This window comes from Orycteropus afer, unplaced genomic scaffold (genome assembly GCF_000298275.1).
Source record: "Orycteropus afer afer isolate SDZICR_OR568_19922 unplaced genomic scaffold, OryAfe1.0 scaffold00247, whole genome shotgun sequence".
NCBI lineage: Eukaryota > Metazoa > Chordata > Mammalia > Tubulidentata > Orycteropodidae > Orycteropus > Orycteropus afer.
In genome coordinates this window covers 4,227,226-4,236,546 of record NW_006921834.1, presented here as the reverse complement: position 1 = coordinate 4,236,546, position 9,321 = coordinate 4,227,226, and positions in this window count along the sequence as shown.

Genomic DNA, 9,321 nt, shown 5'->3' with positions numbered 1-9,321 from the left:
ATTAATGAAGATATCATTGTCCTCAGTGCCTATTATCTTCCCTAGAGCCATATTGTGAGTTATCTGAATGTTTTCTAGAGCACATTGTGTTTACTGTCACAGGAAATTCAATTCCAATGCATATTAAAGTTATCCTCCACAGGTAGCAATATACTTTATTACTACATTATTTAAAATCTTAAATACATAAAATTAATGAAAATACTATGAATTTACATGTTCCAATCACCCATTTTAAAAATTTGCAACCATTTTCTCAATTTTATTTCATCTAATTCCACTTCTCTTTTTCTGTTGTTGGAGTATTTGAAAGGAAATCCAAACATTAAATTATTTTACTTGTAACTATTTAGTAAACCTACTTACTTAACGTTGCCATTGATTTGTGTAGTAGAATTGTGCTCCATAGGGCTTTCAAGGGCTGATATTTTTGGAAGTAGATCACCAGAGCTTTCTTCTGAAGAAGCTCTGTGTGCACTTGAACCTCCAAACTTTTGGTTAGCAGCTCAGTATGTTAGTCTTTTGTACCATCCAAGGACTTATTCTGTATATATTTCTAAACAATATGATTCTTTAGTCTAATTGCATAACAATAGTATAACTATGTGATGGTTAATCCTCTATGTTAACTTGGCTAGGCTATGACACCAGTTGTTTGTCAAATACTAGTTTAGATGTTTATGTGAAGATATTTTGTAGATGTGGTTAACATTTATAATCACTAGACTCACACAGACTCTTACAGAAGAGATTGTTATTGTAGTTAGTTGTCAATGAGACATCTTTGATTCATGGTGGCTCGTGTATAAGAACAAAATGTTGTCTCATCCTGCACCATCGTCTTGATCATTGGTATGTTTGAGTTCATAGTTGCAACTTGTTGTGTCAACCCATCTCATTGACAGTACCTTTAATGAACATTCTAGCTTCATTCAATCAGTTAAAGGCCTTATGAGCAAAAAGTGAGGTTTCTGAGAGGTATATGAATTCTGCCTCAAGACATTCTACCAGTTTCCAGCCTGACACAACCTATGGATTTAGAACTTGCCAGCCCCCCACAATCACATGAGCCAATTCCTTAAAATAGATCTCTCTCTTTCTCCATTTCTGCCTCTGTATCTATCTCTATATATTTATATCCTATTGGTTCTGCTCCTTTAGAGAATGCTGACTAATACAATCTATTAAAATCATCATTCCTTAGTGAAATATAACACCTATTTCATATTCAAATATCTCTGATTATCTCATAGATATCTTTTTGTGACTGTTTTACTTGAAGCAACATCCACACTAGGTTCACATATTGCACTTGACTCCTCTCCTAAGATTCATTTGTTCTATAAAAGACTCCTTCCTTTTTTTTTTTTTTTTTAATTTTTATTATGATTTGGGTGAAAGTTTACAGAGCAAATTCACTTTCCATACAGCGGTTCACACACACATTGTCTCATGACTTTGACTACAATTTACCGATGCAACAGCTTCCCTCCTACTTCCTCCCCATAGTTACCTCTTCCCTGTGTCCTTCCCTCCATGCACTCCTGTCCCCGAAGTGTCTCCCTGTGCATACACAGCCCTTCTATTCCCCCATGATTTTTCTCTCCGGGGAGTGTATCTACCTAATGTAAATGTTCACCCTATATGCCTGTCTTTTGTTTGGCTGAAAGCCACAGGAGTGGGTTCAATTCCAGACCTGAAGGGCAGCTAGGGGCCATAGTCTCAGTGGTTCCATCAGGCTCTATCAGACCAACCTGGTTCCCCCCTCCCTTTTTTTTTAAATGATTTTCTGTTTTGTTCTACCTTGTTCTCTCACTCTATCCAGGATCTCCTACATAGATCCCCCTCTGAGTGGTCAGGCACCATCTAGTTCTTCTGGTCTCCTAGTTGTATAAGCAGAGGATCACACAGTGCACCAGTCACTTGGACTAATTGTCTCCAATGCGTCTTTAGTTTCCTTCATTCTTCTTTGCTCTGGACAAGGAGATATCTAACGTTGTATCTAGATGGCTGCTTACAAGCTTTTAAGATTCCAGTCACTACTCACCAAAGTAGGATGTGGAACAATATTTTTGTATAGTAGGTTATGCCAACTGAGCTTGATGTCCCCTGTGACTATGGTCCCGAGTGCACAGGTCCAACTACTTGCTCTCTCTGGGTAGCTGGCTGTGGCCAAGAAGTGACTATAACCTTGTCCCTTGTCAGCTCTACTATATACCTTGGAATTCTTACAGAACATACAAATGCACTACTAGAATCATTGTCTGCCGACCCCGTATATGGTCTTGGGCACACTCCCCCTGCACAGACATACCTAATAGTTCAGCCTGTCCACCCATCTATCTTCCTGAATATCAGTATTTGCCTTCACTGACAACACAGTACAGTGTGTGCAAAAGCGTTCATCTATGTCTTTCTACTCCTCAACGCCATGGTGTTGACCACTCATATTTGGTACATTGCTCTTCTCTTCATTCAAATCAATACTTATCTCTAGCTGTCTAACAGTGTTCCCTCCCCTGCCCTCCCACCTCTGGTAGCTAACAAAGAAAATTTCCTTCCATATATAAACTTTTCCTTGACTTTTTATAATAACAGAATATAATATTTGCCCTTTTGTGATTGACTTATTTCACTCAGCATAATGTCCTTCAAGTTCATCCATGTTATGTGGCGTTTTGCAAATTCTACATTATTTTTCAGTGTTGCATAGTATTCCGTTGTGTGTATGTATCATAGGACTGGTTACCTAGTGCTGCTCTGACAAAAATATACCACAAATAGGATGGCTTGAACAAACAGGAGTTTATTCTTACAATTTGGAGGCTTTATGTCCAAGTGCAAAGTGCCAGGCTCTAGGGGCTGGGTGAAAGCCCCTCAACCTTGGAGTCCAGCTCTGTCTCCTGCTCCCGGTCCACTGGAGCTAGAGGCATTTCTTCACTTAGCTGCTGGATGCTGAGGCTGAGAAGCCCTAAGGTTGCCAAGTCAAAAGGCACAGTCCCAATGTTACCAAACCACACAGCAGGCCATTAACTTAAGTCCATTGTAAGTCCCAAGGTCAGCAGAGCATAGCATGCTACTGAGCAATGACACAGCTACATGCAGGATTCAAGCATGCTAGAGACCATACCCAAAGCTGCTGCTTATATATGGGAAGCAAACCACATACCCAAAGGCAGCTACTCAGCTGCTCACAGTAGAGTCCACCATGGAGTTAATTACCAGTTTCATCATGGGGAATACTCCAGTCAACTGCCCAGCCACTCAACCAGGCCTAGCCAAGTTGACTCAAAAACATAACCACCACACCATTCTTCTGTTGATGGGCATCAGGGTTGTTTCCATCTTTTTCTATTGTAAATAGTGCTGCGATGAACATGGATGTGCATGTATCTGTTTTTGTCATGGCTCTTCTTTAGGATGTATACCTAGTAATGGAATTGCTAGGTCAAATGGTATTTCTAATTCCAACTTTTGAAGGAATTGCCATACTGCTTTCCACAGTGGTTGTATAATTTTAAAGTCCCACCAGCAGTGTATGAGAGTCTCAATCTCTCCACATCCTTGCCAGCATTTGTTATTTTCTGCCTTGTTGAACTTTGCCATTAGTGCTGGAGCAAGATGTTATCTCATTTTTGTTTTGATTTGCATCTATCTCTGGTAGCATAGTGCCTAAGGCACTTGACTGCTAACCAGAAGGCTAGCGGTTCAAACCCACCAGCCACTCCTCGGAAGGAAGGTTGGGCATTCCTACTTCCGTAGTGATACTGCCTTGGAAGCCCAAGGAGGGGTCGCTATGAGTCGGGGCCGACTCGATGGCAAATAACAACAACATAACAAATGGCTAACGATTGTGAGCATTTCTTCATATGTTTGTTGGCCGCCTGAATATCCTCTTTGGTGAAATGTCTATTCGTGTCTTCTGCACATTTTTTAATTGGATTATTTGTCTTTTTGTTGTTGAGTGTTGGAGTTCTTTTTATAAATTCTAGAGATAAGGCTCTTGTCAGATACATCATTGCTGAACATTTTTTCCTAATCTGTAGGTTCTCTTTTGACTCTTTTGGAGAAGTCTTTGGAAGCACATAAAAATTTAATTTTTAGAAAGTCTCATTCGTCTAGTTTCTCTTCTGCTGTTTGTGCATTTTGGATTATGCTTGATAGTCTATTTATGCCATATATTCCAATGTAATGCACTGCTGTGGAATCGGATCCTACTCATAGCAACCCCTCCTTGGGTTTCCAAGGCCATATCACTATGAAGTAGATTGCCCAACCTTCCTTCCGAGGAATGGCTTGTGGGTTTGTACCGCCAGCCTTCTGGTTAGCAGTCAAATGCCTTAGGCATTATGTCACCAGAGGGCCCCTAAATTTGCCCCTAGTTTTTCCTTGAGGAACTTTATAGCTTTAGGTTTCACATTTAAGTCTTTGATCCATCTGGAGTTAGTTTTTGTGTATGGTGTGAGGTACAGATCTTGTTTCATTTTTCTCCAAATGGATATCCAGTTTTGACAGCACCATTTGTTAAACAGACAATTCTTCCGCATGGAATGGATTTCAGCCCTTTGTCAAAGATCAGCTGACCATAGGTTGATGGATCTATTTCTGGGTACTCAATTCTACTCCATTGGTTTATGTGTCTGACATTGTACCATTACCAGGCAGTTTTGACTATTGTGGCTGTATAGTAGGTTTTAAGATCCGGGAGTGTGACACCTCCTACTTTGTTTTTCTTCTTCAATAATGTTTTGCTAATCCAAGGTGTCTGCTTTCCATATACAGTTAGTGATTGGTTTTACCACATCCTTAAAGAATGATGAGGGAACTCTGGTGGCATAGTGCCCAAGATATTTGACTGCTAACTAGAATGCTGGCAGTTCAAACCCACCTGCCACTCTTCAGAAGGAAGGTTGGACAATCTACTTCCATAGTGATATTGCCTGGGAAACCCAAGGAGGGGTTGGTATGAGTCGGATCTGACATGTTTTTAAATTTATTAAGGCTTGCTTTATGGCCTAACATATGGTCTATCCTGGAGAATGTTCCATGTACACTGGAAAAGAATGTATATTGTGCTGTTGTTGGGTGACGTGCTCTGTAGATGTCTACAAGGTCAAGTTAGTGGATTGTATTGTTTAGCTCTTCTGTGTCTTTGTTGAGCTTCATTCCAGTTGTTCTATCTTTGATTGAAAGTGGTGTATTTAAGTCTCCTACTGTGGTAGTTCGGGAGCTCTGGTAGCACAGTGCCTAAGGCACTTGACTGCTAACAAGAAGGCTGGAGGTTTAAACCCACCAGCTACACCTCAGAAAGAAGGTTGGGCAATCTACTTCTGTAGTGATACTGACTCGAAAACCCAAGGAGGGGTAGCTATGACTCAGGTCCGACTTGACGGCACATAATAACAACAACAACAACTGTGGTAGTTCAGTTTGTGTGTCAACTTGGCTGGGCCTGTTGAGTGGCTGGGCAGCTGGATGTAGTATTCCCCATGATGAGACAGGTAATCAACTCCATGGTGGAATCTACTGGGAGCAGCTGAGCAGCTGAGTAGCTGCCTTAGGGAATGTGGTCTGCTTCCTGTATATAAGCAGAAGCCTTGGGGAATGGTCTCTAGTTTATGGCATGCTTGAACCCTGCATGTAGCTGTGTCATTGTTCAGTAGCCTGCCATGCTCTGCTGACTTTGGGACTTACAATGGACTTGAATTAATGGCCTGCCATGTAGTTTGGTAATATCAAGACTGTGCTTTTTAATTTGTCAACCTTGAGCTTGGCAGCCTCAGCAGACAGCAGCTGTCTGAGTAAAGAAAAGCCTCCAGTTTCAGTGGGCTGGGAGCTGGAGGCAGAGCTGAAGTCCAAGGTTGAGGAGCTTTCACCCAGCCCCTAGAGCTTGGTACTTTGAACTTAGATTTGGAGCCTCCAAATTGTAAGAATAAATTCCTGTTTGTTTAAGCCATCCCATTTGTGGTATATTTTTGTCAGAGCAGTACTAGGTAACCAGAACACCTACTATGACTGTGAAGTCATCTGTTTGCCTTTTCAATTTTGTTAAAATCTGATTTATGTATTTTGGGGCTGTTTCATTGGGTCCATAGATATTTATTATGGTTATATCTTCTTGTTCAATTGATTCTTTAATCATTATATACTATCTTTCCTTGTCTCATATGGTGGTTTTTGTCTTAAAATCAATTTTACCCGAAATTAATATTTCCACTACTGCTCTTTTTTGTTGCCATTTGCTTGATAAATCTTTTTCCAACCTTTGATTTTTAGTCTATTTTTGTCTTTGTTTCTAAGGTGTGTCTCTTGTAGACAGCATATTGATGGGTTATGTTTTCTTATCCAGTTTGCAACTCTCCATCTCTTGAGTGTTGCATTTAATCCACTGACATTCAATGTAATTATTGACAGGTATGAATCGGTTGCTGTCATTTTGTTGTGTTTTTTCATGGTGTTCCTGGTTTCTTTGTACCATATAATTTTCTGTGTTGAGCTCATTATGTTATGAATCATGTTATCATTTCCTTTGTTGCTATTGTTTTGGTATTTGCTAAATATTTGTGATTGTCCTCTTTTTTATTGTGATGTGAAGGTTTATTAGTTTTCTTTGAGGTTACCCTGTGATTTATAATTTTCTCCCCAAGTTAGAACAGTCCATTTTATCTTGCAACTCTCTTCACTTCCTCACCATTTAGAATTTCTGTAACTACACAGTATTTTCTCTCTTTTTGGTTTGTAGTTGTCCTCATTTGCCAATTTATGTTGCTGGTTCCCTGTTGATAATCTTATAAGCTTATTTTACTTTGGTTACATCCATCACTATGTTGTTTTCTGGGTTATGTCATCTCGTGCATTAATGATTGATTGTTGTTTGCCATTATTGGTTCCTGTTCAAAGGACTTCCTTTAGTGTCTCTTGTGAGATTGGTCTGGTTTTAACTAATTTCCTTAATTTCTGCTTATCTGGAAATCTCCTAATTTCACCATTGTAGTTGTGGGACAATTTTACCGGGTATATAATTCTTGGTTGGAAATTATTCTCTTTTCAGAGTTTTATATATATATCATCCCATTGCCTTCGTGCTTGCATAGTTTCTGCTGAGAAATCAGATCTCATTCTTATTGGTTGTCCTTTGTAGGTAACTTTTCATTTTTCCCATACTGCTTTCAGGATTCTTTCTTTGTCTTTTGTTTCGATGAGTTTGTTGATGATATGTCTTGGTGATTTTCTTTTGGGGTCTATCCTATTTGGGGTTCATTGGACTTCCTGAATGCATATATTCTCATCTTTCATCATGTCAAGGAAGTTCTCTTCCAAAAAATCTTGGACAATTTTCTCAGTGGTTTTCTTTTTCTCTTCCTGTTCTGGAATTCCAATTATATGTAGGTTATTCCTTTTGATGGTATTCCACATGAACCTTAGGCTTTCTTCATTTTGTTTTGATCTTTTTTCTGATTGTTCCCTTTCCAAGGAGGTATTCAAGTATTTGTCTTCAATTTCATTAATTCTGTATTCCATTGATTCAGTTATACTCTTTTGCCCTTTCAATGTGTTATCTATTTCTGAAAATTCAGTATTAATCTTACGGATTTCTATCTGTAGATTTTGAATCATTTCTAATTTTCATCATTTTGTTCTTGTATTGTCTTTTGAAATTGTTCTAGGGTTTTATCTGTGTTTCCTTTATTTTGTCAGTGTATTCCTTGATCTGTCTCTCAATCCTTTGAAGATACCTAAACATAATTTTTTTGAATTCCTTATCAAGGAGTTCCAATGCTGCTTTTTCCTCAGGGCTGTGTTCTGAGTCTGTATCCTGCTGCCTTGTTTCTACCACTTTATCTTGCTTCTTTGTGTGGACTGTGATGGTCTGTTGTCTCAGAGACAATGTGGCATTGTTGTATTTAGATCTCTGTTAACAGTTTGTGAAGAACAGTTTAGGGTGGGTCAGGCTGTTCTTGGTGGTTATTTATCATTAGCCAGTGGTGGAGATGGAAGTTGTGGCTCTCACTCAGTAAGTGGAGCTGTAGGTGGTGCAGGTGTGGTTGCATTGTATGGGCATAGTTGCTGTCTCCCATTCAGTTAGACAAAAACAAGAATCAAAAACCCATCAAAAAAGTAAAAGCAAGCAGACAAAAAACACACCACATAAACACACAGGAACAATAACCAAGAAAAGAAAAGAAAAAAACCCCACAAAATCTGTGGATGGGACAATAAGAGAAAAGAGGTAGAGTAGGAGAAGAATGAAGAAAAAAATGGGAAAAATGCACAAGGAAAAACAAGGAATAAGGTTAACCATGAGAAAGAAAAAAAAAAAAGGGAAATAAGAACAGGGAAGAGAGAAAAAGCTGAAAATGAGAACCTGGGAAGGGAAGAATAAAGAACAATAACAAAAAGGATGAAAAAAGAGAAGAATAATAATAATTTAAAAACAGACAAAAACAAACAAACTGAAAAAAAAAAAAAAAAGGAAAAAAATCTGGACAGAGCAGGGCATGACACCCAGGCTCTGTTGGAGCACGCAGAATGGGATGGATGGAATTCCTGCTTGGCCAGAAGGTGGGTGAGAGTGAGGGATGGCCACACTTCCATTAACCAAGAGGGTGTGGGATATAAGAATAACAAGGGAAATATCACATCTTCCAGTTGTTTGTATCTGGAATGTTCCTGCAGTCCCCAGCAAGTGGAGCCTATTTTTAGGTCCCTGGAATCTGACTGGATGCTGTTGCTTTAAATATCCAAAATGGCAGAACCACTTGTAAACATTCAAAATGGCTGCACCATTTGGACAGGCAAAAATCCACAGCTCAGCCCATAGCCTTCTACACTGCTTCCCCTTTTATTCACCAGCCACCAGTGCAGTCCTCTGTGCAGTCCCTGTCTAGCAGGGCCAATTTTTACATAAATTCTTAGGTCCTAGGACCACTTGGCAATATCCAAGCTGTCCATGCCATCAGGATTGCTGACAGCCTGCAGCTCTGAATGTCTCCTTTTTTGGTGTTTTCATGCAGGTTATTCTACTAGTTGGAGTTTAGTCCACTTCTGTGTCCTTCCTTTCAAAGCTCAGGACTCCAGGATTACGGTCTGTATCTGTGTTAATTGGTTCCCCTTTTGTTTGTTGAAGAGGGTCTGTGTAGTTTGTCTGCCATTCCACCATCTTACCGGAACTCCTCCTTTTCTTTTTTATGCCAATAAATAGTAGATAAATTTATTTTTAGTAGAATGCTGGTGTCACTTAACTTCTATCTCCAATCCAAAAAAATTTCATATATTCTAATAGTTGCATTAGAGGTTTGATTTGTTGTTGTCATTGTTAGG